Source organism: Halictus rubicundus, chromosome 14 (assembly GCF_050948215.1).
Source record: "Halictus rubicundus isolate RS-2024b chromosome 14, iyHalRubi1_principal, whole genome shotgun sequence".
Lineage (NCBI taxonomy): Eukaryota > Metazoa > Arthropoda > Insecta > Hymenoptera > Halictidae > Halictus > Halictus rubicundus.
In genome coordinates this window covers 2757238-2772092 of record NC_135162.1, presented here as the reverse complement: position 1 = coordinate 2772092, position 14855 = coordinate 2757238, and the positions used below count along the sequence as shown (strand labels likewise).

At 34.5% G+C, this 14855-nt stretch overlaps 1 protein-coding gene and 1 long non-coding RNA gene across 4 annotated transcripts in view; both read left to right on the top strand.

The window, feature by feature from the left end:
* Positions 1-14855, top strand: part of LOC143360937 (uncharacterized) — a 308277-nt gene that overhangs the window by 166621 nt on the left and 126801 nt on the right. The window lies entirely within an intron of this gene.
* LOC143360931 (neuronal calcium sensor 2) overlaps positions 1-14855 on the top strand; it is a 602579-nt gene that overhangs the window by 505808 nt on the left and 81916 nt on the right. The window lies entirely within an intron of this gene.

Here is a 14855-nt window from a genome sequence, read left to right as displayed (position 1 = left end):
TAATGGGGTGACAGAGAAAATCAGGTTTTTCCGTAATTTCTCTTCTCCTCTTGAATTGAAAATTCTAAAAAATCGGGCTTATTTTAGCTATTAGAATGCACATCTATTAATTCTTTCAGAATTATTAGTTTCGAAACTGAATTTTAAAAAGTAAAAAAACTTTTGAAATGCAGATTTCTCGTAGGAATTATGAGATACTAAGTTTATATTTTTACAGTTTTAGTATCTCGTTATAGTAGTTAACAATTTCTTCAGATATTTCAAGTAGGGGCACATAGTTAAAAAAATCAAACTCTCAAATGAGGTATATTTTAGCTATTAGAATGCACATCTATGAATTTTTGCAGAATTTTTAGCTTGGAAACCAAATTTTAAAAAGTAAAAAAACTTTTTAAATGCAGATTTTTGCAGACTTGTAGAAGTTGTGAGACACTAAGTTTACATTTTTTCTGTTTTAGCATCTCGCTATGATAGTTTATGGTAGTAAACAATTTTTTCAGATATTTCAAGTGGGGACATATAGTAAAAAAATAAAAAACAACTATTTTTTGCCTTTTCCATGCCTGTACAAGTACCATATTTATATGACTGATATAATTAATTTCTTAGATGGATATTATATCAAATTCTAAATAATATGCATGTATTTTCATAGAAGAGTTTTTATCCCTTTGCTGCATCAGGCTTCGTCACTGTCATCATTGATTATGGTTTTTGATTTTTTTTTAACTATGTGCCTCCACTTGAAATATCTCAAAACATAACGAGATACTAAAACTGTAAAAATATAAACTTAGTATCTCATAAATTCTACGAGAAATCGGCAATTCAAAAGCTTTTTTATCTTTTAAAATTCGGTTTCGAAGCTAAAAATTCTGAAAAAATTCTAATAGCTAAAATATGCCTTATTTTTCAGAACTTTTAATTGAAGAGGATAAGAAAAATTACGGAAAAACCTAATTTTATTTGTCGATCAAAGGTCAAAATTGGCACAAAGTATTTTCTTTGGATAAGCTATCGAATGCCCTATTTAAATTCAAATTGGTTTGAGAGAACTTTTGACCTCCTTATCCGGCTACACCTTTTGTAATGAATTTTCAGAGAGTAATTCAATTGATTACGACGGATCAAAATTTTAAACATTGGAAATAGACGTCCATGCACGTTAGACATTTAGAGTTATTCTAGTTTAATCGAGAGGACTACCACTCGTCCTTGAGCAAATCGAACCTTTTCAGGCTTGCCACTCCCATTCATTCTATCAGATTAAACTTTATGCGATGTCATTTGTCTTGCGCTTTTGAAGCAGACAGTATTGCCCCCATTACCATTTCATCGGCACTGCTTCTGAATCCTTGGGATGCCGGCCATATAAAGCGGTCAGGGTTTATTTATTCCAACGTGAATATAAAACATCCTTTCTCCAAACAATAAACAGAAATCTGATCTAGGTACAAGAAGGGTAGATGATATGTTAATACAAGAAATTAGTCTAGAATTCTCGGATTTAATTTCATAAACCGTGTTAATTGCGTGGAAAACTTAAGCGATCAATTTTTTCAAGCAACCGAACGGTTCGACAGAAATAGCTTTTCTTCAGGATTCAAGTGCCAGGAGTAACGCGTTTCCATTGGAAATTCAATAAATGCTGATTTCGCTTTGGTTTAATGCAGACTCTTTCCTTTCATCTGATTGAATCAACACCGCTGCACAGTTGATATACCGATTTAATATAGATGAAGGATGTTGAATAATTAATCATGATTTTTAAAGTTTTAGTTCAAATCTATTTATGCAATTAACTTATACAGTGAAGAAGTATTTGAACACTAAATACCCAACTCTCGGAAAATTGACTGCATTTAAATTATTATACGTTTCGTAAAAAAAAAGATCCTACGACAATAAATGTGGACTCGTTTTAAAGCTATTAGCCTCTAAGTATCATAGCCCATGTTACAAATTGAAACGTCTGTAAACATTTTATCAAAATTTTCATTTTAAGTATAAAGATTGAAACTTCCTCTTTACGATGACACCTTAAAAACTGATGTACGATTTTTTTCAGACGTTTTATCGAGCTTCGAATGAGAGGTAATTTTTACAGTAGTAGGTATAAGTTACACCATGAGGGCCTTACGCGATTTCGAACAAAAATCGAACATTAATTTGTAAGTTGTCTTTGTAAAGGGGAGGTTTCAATCTTCAAATCTATGGCAGTTTCATTGACGATACAAATTATTGAAAGTTTTTGTAGACGTCTAGATTTGTAGCATTTTTTTTTTTAGGAAAAATGGATCTTCAGTTAAATTCAGTTAAATTCACTTCACTTGCAGAACCCACAAATTTTTAATTGTTTGGTGATATAATTCTGTACATTTTGACGAGAAAATGCCAAAAATCCAAGTTTTAATGTTAGGAATTCAATGGTTCAAAAGTTATACATGTGTAAGGTTAAGTGATTTTAAGTGTTTCTGACGGGTAGGACCGCCGCCATATTGGTACTCAGCTTCTCGCGTCGTCTAACGAGCGGAGCCGCTAGATCACACCACAAGCACGCGGTGATGTCGATACCGTAGAGCGGCTATCTTTGAGAGATTATTCAATTTCCTAGTATTTTCTAGGACAAACTGTCATCAAACAGTAATTAAAATATACAGAATCATATACAGGATCTCAAAGAGAAGGTATAGTTCAAGTTGGTCGGTAGGGGGGCCCGACTACGTTTGCAAGTCTACGTTATCGACATGATATGCGTGCTTGTGGTGCATCCTGATTAGGTACCAACACAGCTGCGCCCTTACCTGTCAAAAACGCTTTAAATCGTTCAAATTTTGAACCAGTGAATTCCTAACGCTAAAACTTGGATTTTTGACATTTTCTCGTCAAAATCTACAGGATCGTGTAAAAAAAGTAAAAAATTTCTGGATCCCGGAAGTGAAGTTTAACCCAGTTTCCCACCTATAATCCCAGCTACATCATGTAAAAATATCTTGAAGGAAAATAAATGATGCTTTGCGAAAGTAGAGGCTTGAACAGCTTTAAAATGTTTGTAGGCTTATGGTTGTACTATTTATTTTTATGAAATTATTACAACTTAAACATCAACAATTTTTCCATTTATATACGTTTTCGATACATTGTTCGATTGCTTCATATAACTATATATTTTCTCTTTTGTGTAAGCCTAGCATTCTCTATAAATATTGCATACACCGTGCTGTAAATAAAGTGTCTGGATGTATTTAAGTAGCCTCGGAACTTTCACATTGATTTCCATTCAAATTATTCAGGGACAACTAGAACGAATGACAATCCAATGGGAGCATCACATATCTCAAACGAATTCCAATAACTCTTGTCTGCTAATCAGGGACAGTCATGACCTCGCGCTTGTCGTCGAGAAATAAGTTTCTTTTTAACGTGGGCAGTATCTTCTCACGTGTATAATGGTATTAAATTCTCCTTCGTATTTATATTATGCTATTTTTACCTTTCTTAGAAAACTGAATTGTATTCCCTTTGAATGTAGCAAATTCAATTCACAAGCTCCGTATTGTATAGAATTGAATAAAACTAACGGCCAATGCGTCTGCGAGTGAACTTATATTTCTGAATCGGTGGTATGCATACACTCCGGCGACAAAAAAATTAAAATTAAAAAGAGACACTATTAAAAAAATCATGTAAATCTGTGTTTTGAAAAAAAATTCCCCCCCCCCCTCCCATATACAGTCACTCTTATTAATATTCGGACACTTTTAAAAAGACGTTAACTTTTTTTAACACTAAACCTACCAACGCGCGGTCAAATGACTGTTTTTGAAATTTTGTTTAGAATTACTTATATACAACGTTACTGTATCGCCATGTAACTTATTGACTTTTCCTATAACATACATACAACCCATTTTTCAATATACATAACTTTCTGTATTGTTTACTGTCCGAAAAAATGTCATAGCATGTCTTTCTATATTAAGATACATATTTTTTTTTTTGAAGCTGTCATTTGACCGCTCATAGTAGAATTAGGTATACATGAAATGTCGGTAGGTTTAGTGTTAATATTCGACCATACCCCTTGGATTTTTTTTTAGAAGTTAGAACAATTAGTTTAGTAGATGACGTGAACAAATTTTTGAAAAAATTACAATTGGCCGGAATTATAGTTATATTTCTTTATAGTTATATTTCTGTATAGTGTATGTTTTAAGATATATGTGTTAACTGTTGCCCTGATTCTGGCCCGTCTGTTGATCGGAAATTTAAAAAATGAGGAAGTATCTTAATCAGTAAGAACATCGTTGTGATGTGAACTAAAATATATTAGAAGTCTTGAATATTTACAAAATGGCAGAATTTGAATTCACATTATTGATTTTTTAATGTTTTTCCGCCGTTGGTACGTTCAAAGAATAAGAAAAATCTGCCGATTTTTCAGTTTTTGGTTCGTGAGATAACAGAACATATGTTACAACGGGTACAGCAGGATAAGGAGGTCTAATGTGCTCCCAAACCAAATAGATCTTTCTTCATACCATTCGATATGGCCGCTAAACTACCACAAGGGTAGTTATAGGGCGAGCATGGTTTAATGAATTATTTTCTATTTTTTCCACTCTGCTTGACAAAAAGTTACGAAAAATTTCATGAACATTCCACCTGATAGCACACACGACTATGAATTTTCCGGAATTTTTTACTACAAAATCGATTTTTAACCAATTCTATATTAAATTCAATATTTAAAGAACAATGGGAAAGTTCTTTATGTGTCACATTACCGTTTTCTTGGCAGATTTCTCTTATAAAAAATCATAAAAGAAGGACATATAAAAATTGTAAATGCTTGCTAATGAACTGGGTCAAGCGAACTACGTAAATGTCGTAAATTCTGCTGAACCCTACTCCACTCCGGTTTCCACCGATTTTTCTTCCACTCTCGCGTTTCTTTTTTTTTATTTGCCAACTATAATGTGTTGTTTCAATTAAAGAATAAGTAAACGAAATTATATTACAATATAACTACAGTTTTAATAAATAATATAATAATATAAATGCAATAACATGCAAAAGTAAACACTTGCTTCTTACTTTTCTCAATGGAGAAAATGTATACGTTAAGGGATTGAATGATCATTAATTACTTATTCTTAGATAATTGTAAATTGATTTACATTTGCGACATCGAAATATGCGTCGAAACTATAAAGTGAAATATCATTGCAATTGCATAAGATGCACTGTTTGCAACAAATCCTCTGAATTATGGACTTTTTTGTGTCCATATCGCTGGAAGACGTATGTGTCCAAGAGATCGTTAACGTCGAGAACAAGAGGCAAGTTTGAGATCTTGAATAATCACCTTAGTCGAGTGAACTGATTATAAGACGACGCGACGATGCAATTTATTTAGCTCGTCCATTCCTGCTGGTGGTTTGCGCCCTACTTATTTTCTATGGAGAGATATGGCGTAAATGCCGAGGTGCTCCAGGATGCTGCTGTACAGCCCCAAACAGATTAAATGTTCATAGCACTTAACGACCGGAGCGAGAGTTAAAAACCGAGCGCTTCGCGGATTCAAGCTGCATTCGCAGCAGTCAGTCATTCGAAATTGTCTTTTTTGGGTTTCAACTGAATAGGTGATGATGAGACTGATGAGATGAAAATATGCACACATAAATTTGATACGATAATTTCGAACACGTACGTCCCTGTCCTTTAGTATACAGTGTTTACTCGATATATGTCCACAACACGGGTCTGGCCAGGTACATATATCGGATAGGACACACTATTCTTTGATCCACGCCGAACGTAGAAAAGGACAGTGAAGCTCTAGAGGCTTCGGTTACCCAGGAATATGTACCCCGGGACAAAAAGATCACACACATTAAGATTTTAATGATTTTAATTTATTTTTCCATTTTGTTAAAAATTAGGAACTGCATGTGGTTGATGCTCCTTACTTGAACCAATCTTTGATGATATATTCTTCACCACTGTTCATGTGTTATCGATTTGTTCCATCACTTACTTTTTTCTGTTTCTCATTACATACTGCTGTCATACCGTTATCCCTTGTACTATTTCCGCACTGTTACTATAATAAAATATTATTATAACCACAAAACATTGCAACCGAAATTTGTTTTTATACACAATTTCTGGATACGTTTAATAACATATATAGGAAAAATCAAATTAGATTTTACCAAGGAGTTTAATTTTATTTGTAACAAAACGATAGCACGCGTGTATAGAAACTTGAAGAATTCAATCTTTTTGTTATTGGAAAAAATTTACACGCAGCTTTATAGATCTCAAGAAACTTTTATTTGAACCATTTTTTAAAAATACTTTTTGTTTTTTACGACTTGTAAGCACGTACATAAAAAGGGCGGTTCGGATAATAGGGTTGATATCTCCCTCAAAGTGGAAAACGGGCACGAACGAATTACAGTTATCTCCTTACATAGGTCTAATAAATATTTATGCAAAGTTTCATAAAAATCGGAGTGTATCCCTTGTCAGGTGAGATTCAAGGTGCCAAATAAATTGATAATGTTGTATGGGCACAGTTTCCCTAATGGGTTTTCTCGTGTCTAGATCGTCATAATATGATCACGAAGAAATACCCTTACAGTTGGTAGGAGTTAAGCGAGATCTTCATAACACCTTAATTGAATGAACTGATTAGAAGGTGACGGTGCAAGTTATCTGGTCTTCCGGCCATTGGTGGCGGTCTGTACCCTTCTTATTTAATAACGGAGATATGAAGGAAACATCGAGTGCTCTAGATACTATTATACCGCTTAACACGTGCCACGCGGATCGTATATGCCCCGCGCGGCATAACGATCGTTTCTTTCATGACGATCATCTCCGTATCCTATATGTAGGGGTAGTTACAGGGGTAACAACGAAAAATCAGTTTAAGTCCCATTTTCTCTATTTAATCGCATCTAAAACTTGTGACAAAAATCTAACACCTTTAAGGTATCGAATCAAATATTAGAGAATTTTTTCTGATTTTTCAGTTACAGACTCTAGTTGTGCAAAACGTTAAACATGAACAAATGCAGATTTTATACCGCTTATGTTAATTTAGTATTATGATATTGTCATAACCAATATTATAAATCATTTCAGAATTTTTGGTCGAATACGCCACGGTTTAAAAGAAAAATAAAGATAATGTCAAAAGAGAGTATTTTCTTCTAATAAACACCATTGAAAACGTAAAGTATTATTGCGAATGCCTGGCGTGATTTTCAATAATATTTAAATGAAAAGGTATAGCTCCATTTGAACTTATCAATACACTTCATCTTATCAAGGTCATAATAAATACTAGTATACAGGGTGTCCCACGCAACTGGAACAGGCTGTACCTCCTAAACGGTTGGGAATAGAAGATGTTATACGTAAAAGTTGAATGGTGTCGGACAGTGCATAATATGCAACTAATTTTATGTTCTTTTGTACATGGGTATCGAAACTAAAAGTTTTCTGAATTATTTCGGTATCTCGGCAAGTGTTCTGGAGTACTTACGTTACAACAAGTGTAAGTTGCAGCTTCGATAACTTCCTAACGAATAAGTTTAGGGCATAAGTTATGTTAGTACTTTTATGTAGAGCACAAGAAACTGCATCAATTGTGTAGTCAAAAACATTCATTTAAAAAAAAGTGTAGTTTCATTTTTCTGATGCACCGATGCACAAAAGTGCATAAAATTAGTTGCATATTATGCACCGTCTAACACCATTCAACTTTTACGTATAACATCTTCTATTCCCAACTGTTTAGGCGGTACAGCCTGTTCCAATTGCGCGGAACCCCCTGTATACCATCAACTTATCAACATAATCGAACTCATCAATAATTGTACAACAAACTTTTTCTACCGATATCTATTATTGTAGAAAAATAGAGAACCCATTAAACATAGAAAATTACTTTTCTTACGTATGTCCTCTTTTATTATATAATACAATTGTCCCTTTTTAAATGTCATTCGAAGGTCAAAATATTATACATTGTTGAGTTTTTTTTCATTGGCTATAACGTTACACTAATCAAAACACGTCGTCCGTTTTCGACATACGTTAAACAGTATGAAACGGGGGCATACTTTCCGATGTAGATATCTTTTTTCTATGTGGACACATAGAGGTCATACGAAGGTCAACTACGTTCTTTTAAATGGAATCGTATATTATTTAATGCACTACTCGATGTTACTCGTCATTCCCTACATAAAAGTACCGAATCACTTATGACGAAAAATTATTAGTTTAGAAGATATTTTGATTTTGCGCTGTTTTGTCTTCTAAATGAGCCGTATTTCCTTCGGTGCTAATAACATTAAAAAAAAAGGGACGGACAATTGACGACAGAAGACTCTCTGTCTTGATATCGAGTGGATATGTTACTTTCGTTTTCGATGGAAAAGGAGATTACTGCACAGGGAGACCTGTGTCCAGGCCTGATTTAGCGCAAGAATTTTCTACTGTAGCTTCGTTGACACCGAACAAAGTTAGCAGCCACGCTGAAAATATCAGATTACTTTTCCCAACGGCCCGTCCTAGGCATTTTCTATTTCGCTGTTCCATCGCCGCGTTTCTCTCGTGCGTGACTACGCCCAAACACAGGCAAATGACAGAGCAAAGGCCATTCGATACACCAAAGATAACGCGTGATGTCACCGCTCTCTTTGAATCACTTGGCTTTGTGACGAGACTCTTTGTGAATTGAAATTGCCCAGTTGTTTCGTCGTCGTATCGATTCACGAATCACAAGATTTAGTTTATATCAATTTTATAAAATTAACACAAAAACTGACAAGACTTTGAAATACTACTTTGTCCAAAAAATTCATAGAATGATTTTTATATTGCCATCTCGACAACGCTGTGGCAATCTTTCCATGAAGGAAATATCGTGTATGTCTCATTTATAAACAGACTAAGTTTCACAAGCCTGAGATCCTCCATTCGCTTACGGCAACGTCTTTAATACGCCCATGTTTCTTGCGATCATCACTTCATCATTAGACTGCGTATTTTATGCATTTATGAGAAAAATGTGTAAAAAGAATTCAATAATGTCGATACACTATTTTCAACGTGTTAGAATTATTTATGAAGAAAATAAAGTGGTTAGATTCTGTAGGCCTGCAATCGATGCTTAAAAATTTTATTGTGAATAAAGATCTACAATCTATTCATCATACATCTTGAAAAATGTCTGGTGACCTTATTAAAGAACAATATATTAAAGTAAAATGTTGCAAATGGATGAATAGGTTTCAGGCCTAGTTCAGACACGTCGGAATCCGCGAATTATTTTTTATTTAATTTATCGAAGCACCATAAAGATAGTAATTCCGAAATTTATTTTTCTACGTTATCTCCTGACTTGAAGAAACATTTTGCCCAACGGATAGGTAGTTTTTTATGCTCCTATCGTAAAATGAAGGTGCCATTTACGCATGTACGCCCCGACAGTAGCATCGTCGTCAAATCTCCGTCCTCCAAGTGCTTCTTTGAGTGGCCCAAACAAATGATAATCGCAGGGCGAAAAGTCCGAACTGTAGGGAGGGTGTTCCAGTATAGTTCAGAACAAATCCTTAACTTTTTGTTGTGGTAGTCAGCTGTATGTGGTCGGGCGTTGTCATGAAGCAAGATAACGTCTCGAATCGAAAATTCGCGTCTTTTCCGATGTTATGCAACTGTCAGTTATGATTGTATGAGCACTGCCATAGCTTATTCCGATTACAGAAGCAATTTCAGCAACTGTTATTCGGCGGTCACACTTAAGAAGGCGGCTAACAGTGCGAATTGTCTCCCCCGTCACGACTCTCGGACGACGCACAGTGGTATATAATATTAAAAGTAATATTTGTCTGCAAATATAAAAATAATTAACCTTCTGATGACAAGACAGTATGATGGCAAGGTAAAAATGGAACATACTTTCTGACATTGTCATACAAAATTATTTCAAAAACAAACTAAATTTCACACTAAATAAATTAATTTAAAATCTGTATATATGTATGTATATACATGTATAAATATGTGTAACTATAATTATATAACTAACGCTTTACGCACATAAAACTCAGTAAAATCCTTCAATATAGATGTTTCGACTCGAATATTCGGTTGAAGACTAACGCGATTAAAAAGAATTATGCTAGAAGAAAACCAATTACTATGGTAACAAACAGGTTGCTCTGTTAAAACATTTGAGTGCGAGCCACCATTCAAGCGCCAAGAGGTCTTCGTGACCCGATACTAGCCAACGCCAAAATACCGCGGGCTTCTATTTCTTAATTATCGTACAAGATGGCAGGAGGTGACAGCTAAAATTGATATGCTCTTCTTCGCAATTGTTTAAACATTCATATAAAACGAGTCTGATGCTTATAACTCTTAATACTTTTTTAAAAACCCTTCTCAAAATTTAAATTGTTAATAATATTGCAGCATTTACACATGGATTAGATAATGCTTAGAAACTAATTAAATACTGAGAGTACGCGTATTAATATATATAAAACATTCATTCGAACCTGTCATATCATGTTCTATAACGAGTAGTTCTTAGAATAATTAGTTTCACTTTGAATTTCAAAATTTTGTATTCAAAACGTTACCCTCGACTACACAATTATCTGAAATAAATAATATTTTGGATTTTGAAGGTTTAAAGTGTTTTGTTACTGTATAGCAAAACAGTTTTTCAAAATCTTGAACTTCGAAAATTGATTTTTGGCCAGTATAATCGCGTTCTCGGACCACTGTGCGACGTTGCTGGTTTTCACTTTCAACACTATCTCGTCCTTTTCAAAATTGTTTATACCACGCGTACAACTGAGTCTTTTTAAGGGTGTTCTCATCGAACTGTGCTTTAAGCTTTTTCAATATTTACATTAATTTTTTAAAAATTTAATAATAATCCGTTGCACAACGAACACGAATACCACTTGCTCTGACATCGTGCTACTGGCTGAAGCCGCGGTAGGTGGCACCACCTACGTGGGGAATCTCTTACAACAGCACGCTGGGCAATTGGTGCTCCGAGCACTTACGCGCCCCGGCATTACTTGCCTTACGGCAGGAATGGGCATTTTTGTCTTAATTGCGACAAGACCGTTCCTACCGTAGCGCCCACTATCCCCTTTCAGTAAGCGGCGTTACCGAAACGAAGACACGAGACACCAGCGAACGCGACGAAGATGTGTGCTGCACACTGATATATATATACTATGGATTCGAGATGCCGTGAAACGAATTGAAACTGGCTTTACATGCCAGTGCCGCCTAGTTAGACACCAGTGTACTACATCCCCGTACACGGAGCAGTTTGCTGCTGCCCCGTCAGGGAGCAGTTTGTTTTATAGCGTGGTTTGGCGTGTTTTGTGAGCGTCGTTTTTTATATTTAGTGAACTTTCTTTCTTTTACTTCATTACTTGTTTATAAAGTAATTAATAAATTTATTTCAGCATTATTATGAATCTAATTTCATTTACTGCTTCTCGTAAAACGTAAAAAATACATACCTCCACTTCCTTTATCTATAACAGTGAAGTAAATGATAATAATGTTTAGAAACATTTTTAATATTACTATTCACTTTCTGCGAACTTCAATAATCATTACTTCTGTTTCTTTTATATTATATTTATATATTTATTTCACTATTTTCATGAACATCATTTTTTGCAACCAGTTTTTTTTTAATTTTAACGTTCATACAAGTAGTTCGTATTATTCTGCTATATTAATACGCCTCCCTTGTAAATTCAATCTTCCAAACTTCGCGCTAGTTCCGTTAGTACACCGGTGTCTAACTTGCGGCGCTTGCATGTAAAGCCAGTTTCAATTCGTTTCAACCGCTGTACGGCTGCCTTATGGGAATCTCGTATCCATAGTATATATACAGGGTGAGTCGCCTAACGTTTGCACCTCAAATATCTTTGTTGTTTCTAAAGATACGTAAAATATGGTAAGGACTAAGTTGAATGGTACAATGGGGCTGACACGATGCCAAAAAAATTTGTTTTTATGTCATTTTTTTAGAGATATCAAGGTGACCTTCACTTTTTTAAATGGAACCACCCTTTTTTAAACACCTACAATGATAGTCCCTTTCATTAGGAATTCAGTGACAATAATTATTCCAAGGTCATTCACGGTCACAAACAGAGAAAACGCTGGCCTAGCCATGGACATATATCGGTCAGGAGATACTATTCTTTGATCTACGCCGAACGTAGAAAAGGACAGCGAAGCTCCAGAGATCTCGGTTCATGGCCTTTCACAGGGTATATCCCGCGGTAGTTGGGATAGTTCTGGGACTTTTATTGGCTAGGCATTTGGGACATATATAGAGTAAACCTGTATGGCTTGTTCGTTTGTATACTAATATCGCATTTTTAACAGGAGTTACCGTTTACAATGTAACTGGGATAACACTCGAAGATGGGGAATCTTCTAACGAACCTGATGCGATAGTGATCAGAAATATGTATGAATGAGCAAGACAAGGGGCAATAAGTAAACACAAAAGGGAAGAGAAAAAAGGACGAATTACTATGGGAGTAACAGAAAAAATGGTTGCGAAAAAAACGGAAAACGGAAAGGAAGAAATAATGCTTAGAATGACGATAATAAAAGAGGGAGGAAGTGGAGAATAGGTGCAGTATATAAAAGAGGGAGAGGGTGGTATTAGGATTCTAAACGACCTAGACGAGAGATAGCAAGGAGAGGGTACATAGTAGAACAAAGTGTGCAGAGAAATGAAAAGAGTAGTCAGACGATACTGAGAGAATGGAGGAAGAAGTACAAAGAACTCTTAGAAACCAAGAAAAATAGATGCAAAGTAAAAATAACAAGAAAACCAAATGAAGTGAAAGCTGAAAGGCAACCATAGGAATTTATGGGTGTTCGACTACAAGTGAGACAAAATTTAGAGTAGTGTAACGTTACTAATTTAGTAACTAAAAGAAACAGGAGATAGCACCTAAAATTTATTGTATATTTGTTTAAATAAATATCTAAACTTTCACTTAAAAAAAAAATCACGTCAGGCATATGCAGACATTTTTTTAAAACCTTCCTCCAAGCTTAAATTGTTATAAAGTTGAAACTATTTGTATATGGATGATAAAGTGCTAAAATTGAATTAAATATTTAAAATATACCTGCTTCACGTGTAAAACCATTATAAAAACCTGTTTTCTGAAAATCTCTAATTGGTATCTTATTGCATAATTAACTAAAGTGAATAATATTTTGAATTTAGGAGCTTTGAAGGGTTGTAATATTATAGCAAAATAATTTTTTCAAAATATTAAACTTGAAAAACTGGATTTTCGCCACTTTTTCGCGGATTCTGGACCACTGCGCACCGCAGCGCTGATTAGCACCGCATCACGCTTGTACCTGCTCGACCTCCTTTGAATACTAATAAAACAATTGACGACATATAACCCAGTGTCATCGTTCAAAATAGTATAAACGTTTATACTAAATTCCTATACTTCTACAGAACAAGCCAGAATACCTTCCTCCGCTCAAGATGCAAGACTATCATTCATTATGTATAACTATTGTTATACGGCAAAAGAAAAAAAACCCAAAACACGTATCCTCAGTTTTGGATCAAAGATCACACACCCAAGTCTATATAAAAATAAATTAACAATAAATAACAGAAACTGCAAGAAAAGTCGAATTTTTAATGTATTGTTTAAACAAATGACTTTTAATTTCCCATTCAAAAACACACAACTTAAAAAAAGTTTAATTTTTGTTTACCTCTGGTTTGCGAGATATTTCCGACTCCCAACTTTGAGGGCTGTTTTCATCCCCTTCGAAGTGGATGGTTGCCGATAAAAAAAATATGTCAAATATTTTTTGAAGAACTATGTCTCGCATAGTTTTCATCAAAGTCGGCTTGTGTAATTTGAATATGTTTCCTTGTGAGAAAAAAAATCTTCTTCAGGGAGACAAAATGTAGAATTAGAATAAGGACTGACAATGAGATGGTACAGGAATTTTGGGTAACGAAAGAGTCAACAGGAATCTCTGTTGTGTACGACGCTTTTAGCATTTCCCTGGTAGATATGGAAAATTACTTTAGAGACAGGCGCGAAGGAATGTTGGTATACGGTGGATGGTATTTCAACACAAAGAGCACAAAGTGCATTCGGTGCGAGCAGATTTCTGGGTAATTTAAGGGTATCAGGAATCTACTACTTTATATTATTCGAGATTAATGTGGACAAGAGAGATTTCCAGCTAGTTCTCAAATCACAGAAAATTATTCAAAAAGGAAAACAACGAGAATATGACGATGGAACAATAAAGAAACTGTAGAAAAGAATAGGTCTCTTTTTTTTATTAGAGCATTGGAAACTGCCATAGATGTTTATTTTGCTTACGCGTGGAATGAGCAATACACAAGACATATATGACATTGATTCTTTATGTGATGTACAATATACAGTAACTTTTATTACTTATATACAGTGAATCCAAAAATATTTGAATACTAAATTTTCGATTTTCTAGAGATTGTTAATATTTGAACTATGATAATTCCGTCAAAAAGATATAATACAATATTATTATTATGATATACAATAGTATTATGAGTACACATTTATATTTGTACTCATTTTGAAGTTCGAAGCCTCTACTTTCGCAGACCATCGTTCATTTTTATTTATAGGTTATTTGTGCATGATAACAGGTGAAAAACTCAGTACACATTTTTGATCGAAAATGCTGCAAATTGAATCGTCTTTAAAATCATGGAAAAATTTTTTCCGAATGAA